Genomic DNA, 5,826 nt, shown 5'->3' with positions numbered 1-5,826 from the left:
TTCAACTTTTACACAATATCTTTGAGCATGTATACAATCCAGGAAACTAAGAAGTCATAGTACGGTATAATCAGTGATTGCAGCAAACTCAGGGGCCACGGCAGCTTCCTCCTCCTGCACTTTTGCTTCCTCTAGGTCTATGTAGAAGAACAGATCAACCTGCAAACAACATTCTCATATAAGAATGCAAAGGTTACCAAAAAAATCTGGACTTATTACATCTCCAATGTCATTTTGAACAGCATCATTAGCTAGCATACCATGACTTCCCCAAATTTAATTTCTACCATTATCTGAGACAAATGACATGGTAAATGGTGCCCAAGAGTCATCGATGAAGTCTACCTGTGCAGCAGGATCTCTCATTGTGCAAACCCTATATATATTAGGAACCAAATTAATTTGGGGAAAATCAGAGAGCTCACAGAAGATGGTTTCTAGGAGGATTTTTAAAATCCTAGAAAGCATGAAGCAAAAAGCAAAGGGCTAATTGGATACACACCACCGTAATTTTCACGATTTTGAAATACGCCATTACTATTCGTCTAACTGGGCTGGTGCCATTACAATTTCGCAAGAGTTTGAAAGACGTCATTATCTACGCCTGACGCCATCGCGGACTGTGTTGTATTTCCGTATGGACCATTCTGCCCTCCGGCAAAAGGATGAGCCCACGACGATCAGTTCGTCTGTCCATTCCCACACTTGTTGAACTCGATCGATGGCTTATCAAAAAAAAAAGAATTCGAGCAGCGACACTGATGCTGTCAGAACATGCATACATCGTATTGACATGTCAAGCACAGATACAACATTTCCAGAAATAAAACATGCATTTTCATGCACACATTTCCAGAATTAAAACATGCATCTTCACTTTTCCCTTTGAGCATAGTTCCTGAACATGCATTTTCATACAAACTGAACATTGTTCGCAACATTCCAAAAGTAAAGATGGAAAGATTCCACCAGTCCACATGCATAGTTCGCAAACATCCTACTTAACATCCATACAGATTGGTTCATAGTTCCCCAAACACATCAGGTCACTTACAAAACACACATTGGTTCACTTAGATCAGCAAATTCATAGAGAACACATCAGGTCACTTAGACCAGCAAAAGCTCCAGAAAAAATAGCATCTACTCCACGCCGAGCCAACTCTTGAGGCTTCTCACCACTCTTGCTTCAGGAGCACTTGCAGCCCTCTTTAGCTTCTTCTTTACGGGAGTCTTCTTCTTCTTCTTAGGCGCCTGCTTGTTTGCGCTTGTCTTCTTCTTCTTCTTTGGTGTCTTTCTCAGTCCTTCATCTTCTTCTCTCACCCTGTAACAGATGGCTATCAGTTAAACATTCCTTGCCCATTTACATTGACAAGCGAATCAGGAATTAGAAATATACCTTTTAAGTGATGCAAGTGTAGCTGTCTCATCAATACCATCATCATCTTCTGTTGGTTCAGCAAATTTGCAGGTCTTCTCAAAGTGCCCAAAGCCTTTGCACCTTTTGCATTTCACTTTCCTTTTGTTTGCCCTTTCTTCCATACTCCCTCTGATCCTGACAACTCTAGGTCTGCCTGCTGCCCTCTTCTGCAGAGGTGGGTACAGTTTGTATCCTAGTTCCACCTCAGGCCAGTCAGCCCTATCAGGCATGGGTGGAACTCTGTCTGCATATGTTGCTCTGAACCTGGCAACAGAGTAGTATTCGTGCACAAAATCCTTGATTTCCAAGCCTCTGTTGGACAAGATCCAAGCAAGTGCATGCCTACAAGGTTTTCTTGTGACCTGCCATACCCTACAGCTACACTTATGATTGACTAGGTCCACTGTATGCCTTTTGGTGTTGTTCCATTCATCAATAAGGGTAACCTCAGCAAATTCTTCATCACTTACTACAACTTTGACTAACCTCAAGTGTTTGCTAATTAGGTTTAGCTCCTTGGTAACACTTGGCAAAATGCCTTCACCCATTTCTCTACCAACCTTTCTCCTAAGAAACGTTTTCTCCATTATCATCTCCCTGAGCCCATCAACTAACTCATGTATGAGCAGCCCTTTCATGTCCCTCACCTGACTGTTGAAGCTCTCTGACACATTGTTTGTCAGATAATCACATTTACTATCCTCTGAGAACCCAGCCCTATACCAGATTCGGTTGTGGTGATCTTCCAAGTACTTAATTGCTTCAGGAGCAAAATCATGTATCTTCTTCAAGTGCCACTTGAACAGCCCTTCAGTGTAGCTTCTAGCAGCTGGATAGAGATGAGTTGTGAAAACATCTCCTGTGTAATGCTTCATAAAGTTGGAATATAAATGCCTCATGCACTCTCTGTACTCAGCCTCAGGAAACACAGCACCAACTGCTTTCTCCAAGCCCTTACATGCATCAGTACAAATCACTAGTCCATTTGGCCTCCCAACAGCCCTTCTCAACTGATGCATAAACCATGTCCAGTTGTCCTCATTTTCACAGTCAAAAATACCATAAGCAATGTAATATAACCAGTTATGTCCATCAATTTCTGTAGCAGATGCCAACTGTCCTGTGTATTTACCATTTAGACTTGAGGCATCTACACCAATGAATGGCCTACAACCAGCTATAAACCCATCCACACATGGTTTGAGAGCTACAAATATCCTCTTGAACCTGTTTTGCCTACTTTCTCCACATCTATTTCTACAATGCTACCAGGACATGTTATCTCCATATGAGCTTTCCAATTAAATAATAATTTGAATGACTCTTCATATTTACCATGAATATGCTGCAGTGCCAGCTGCATGCCTGAATATGCCTTGCTGTACTTGAGCGTTATTCCATAGTCTCCCTCAACCTTCTCCTTGGCTGCCTTCGGTCGGTTGCTTGGATTCTTCTTCAACTAGTCTTGTAGTCTATCTGCCACCCAGTCTTGAGAAGCCATTTTTCCTACAACAAGCTTCTTGCTTGGACAATTGTGTTTTTTGGCAGGGACTTAATCTGAATAAATGACAAGCACGAATAAGTAGTATGCATATCCAAACTAAATTAATACAAGGATATAGGAGCAAGTTTATACCTATATAGTTTTATGATCATGAATCCTTGAAGCATGAATACGCCAAGGACAACCAGGGTGCTTACACCTTGCAATATACCTAGTAGGGTCAGTCTTGATGCCAGGAGCAAGCTCAAAACCTGTCTTCACTGCATAGTGCCTCACTGCTTTCCTAAAGGTGATTATGTCAGGAAATAAGGCACCCTTCTCTATTCTTGGGTTCTTAGGATCATGGAGGACCCTTATCTCATCAGGATCTGCATCAGTAACCTCTGCCTCAGGAGGTATGCCTCCTTCAGCAGCAGCAGCATTTTCATTGGCATCATTAGTAGGCATAGATGAATCTATTTGCACATTCATAGATGGTTGTGCAGGTGGAAGTGAAATGTACATATGCTCATCATTGACACCAGCATACTCTTCTTCATTATCAAAGATGTCAGATACTTCTTCAGCAACACCTTGGGATTTTTTAGGCATTGTTGGATCAGGCTATGGTTCTGGATCAATAGGTTGTGGTGGTTCAGGCTGCATTAGTGGACCAGGCTGTATTCCTAGATCAGGAAGGATAAGGTCTAGTTGTAGTTCAGTATAAGTAGTAGGCTTTAGTGCTTGATTTATGTCAGCTGGAAGCACACACAGGGGATGTTCCCACACAGTTTTATCCATCACAACTACAAGGACTTGGCAATGCATCTCTGACTTATACATTTCAAACATGTTTTGGAACTGGACATCATCTACAAGCATTACAGCCTCACACAGAGTCTTGTCAAAGAACCAAATTGTGCTCTTTTGGTTAGAACTACAACTAACCTCACTGGACACCCTAGAAAGCAGCAAATCAAAGGTAACAATGCCCAGCTCCACATCCCAGTTAACAACCCTTCCCTTATAGTAAGATTTTTCCCATCACTGTCTTTCATCATAAAGGCCTCAACTTTGATCTCTAACGAAAACATCCTAGCACAAAATAAAGGATAACAAAGCAGTCATGGCTGAATTGGAACACTAGAAATAATGCAACAACAGTATGTAGAATGCAAATTGAATTCCTGAATGAAATTATGCAGCTTTCGAAATGAGATAAAGAGAAATTGATCGGATTGATTCCTACTAGCGATGAAACAGCGCGCCTGTGACGTAGGCTAACCAACTATACAACTTTTGGCTCCATCTACCTAAAAGGTATCTCTAACAGAGTGACAGTAGTCTTGGATTGTATTGAACACCTATTCTCTGCATGCTTGCCAACGAGTATTTGGTGTTCCCAACAAGTTAGTAGTAGTGAAATCTTCTTCCTCGTTCCATTGAACAAGAAAGAGGTGGTGACCGCAGCTAAATCTATTAGAACAAAGTGAGTACCCAAAGAGTCGACTTGGTCCCAAATCATCAGCGAGTATGGGTGATGCTTTGGAACAGCATACCTGGAGCCGTCCGCGGCTGAGCCGTCGGTGACCGAGCCATCGGCGACCTCGGGCGCCGTCGCCGTTGACGCAACGAACATCGCCGCCTACTGGACCGCCGCCACAGCCCACTCAACCTTCATGGATCATGGAGCCCCACTCCTCCTTCGCCAGAGACCAAGTCCGCCGCCGCCACCGCCAGCCGCCTCGCCGTCGCTCTCGAGTTCTAGGGTTAGGGATTGGGTTGGGGAAGGGAGTGAGGAATGTGGGTGTCGCGCGTCGTGGGGTCGGGGCTTATCCTTTCGCGTGGCGTGAAGGGCAGAAGTGGCCATATGGAAATACAATAGCTTCATGTACGCCTGAATAGTGGGTCCACGACGGTCTCAGGTGTAGATAGTGGCGTATTTCAAACTCTTGCGAAATTGTAATGGCACCAGCCCAGTTAGGTGAATAGTAATGGCGTATTTCAAAATCGTGAAAATTATGGTGGTGTGTATCCAATTAACCCAAAAGCAAAAGGGAGAAATAACCCCTAGGTTCACAGGTTTAGAAATAACAAAGAGCTAAAGATTCAGAAATAATCATGAAGGAAATAAAAACTGCTTGTGGTTGAACCTTTGATGTGCTGTTTAGCAGCAACCTTCTAATCTGAGTTGATGTGATTGAGCTGCCAAAGTGGGAGGTCATGGCCATAGCAAATAATAAGGAACAATGTGCTCCAAATCAATAACATAGTCCAGACCAGATATTCAGATTATCAGAAGAGTAGAAAAGCACTGAAGCAACCCCAAAAGAAACAGGCCTTGTCCTTTGCCTACAACATGAGATAACACTGCATCCATATATTTGCCTCTGATCTGAGACTATACCTCCACTTCCTGTTAAAAATATGATAGAAAATTAAAATCAAATGATTTAAACTGTTGGAAAACAGTCACCATGTGTACAATGTGCTCCAAATATGATTTTCTTAATGTACTTTGTTGATCAAGTGGTGTGATTGCACACACTTGTTAACCTTTTTTTAGGCCACCGTGTGTACTAAGGGCCGTAGAAAAGTAGGATGGGCCTATAAACCAAGATACAAGGCTCACTTATTTATTTGTTTATTAGGTGAGACATTTCATCAAACGACATATGGGCGAGTAAAACACAGTGTGTTGTCAACTTGGTGCTGATGTGGGAGGGGAGGAAACAAGGGCAGCAGGCGGTGGGATCCACGGGTGGAATTGAGCAAATCTTGGGCGTGTTGGATGCTACAATACTCGCTTTGAATGGTCATGCTTACTTTGCAGCTATTCGACCAGAGGTCACATTAAGCCCGTGCCAACGCTATGGATCACATTAAGTTCAAAAACTGAATGAGCGATAGAAATACAATATTA

At 42.8% G+C, this 5,826-nt stretch overlaps 1 pseudogene; it reads right to left on the bottom strand.

Annotated features, from left to right (window-relative positions):
- Positions 1-971: 971 nt before the first annotated feature.
- On the bottom strand, positions 972-2,921 carry LOC136538647 (uncharacterized; annotated as a pseudogene).
- Between the last annotated feature and the right edge of the window lie 2,905 nt (positions 2,922-5,826).

The sequence above is a fragment of the Miscanthus floridulus genome, chromosome 2 (assembly GCF_019320115.1).
Source record: "Miscanthus floridulus cultivar M001 chromosome 2, ASM1932011v1, whole genome shotgun sequence".
In the NCBI taxonomy this organism is placed as follows: domain Eukaryota; kingdom Viridiplantae; phylum Streptophyta; class Magnoliopsida; order Poales; family Poaceae; genus Miscanthus; species Miscanthus floridulus.
Note: the sequence above shows the minus strand (reverse complement) of the source record. Positions and strands in the feature narration are given on the sequence as shown.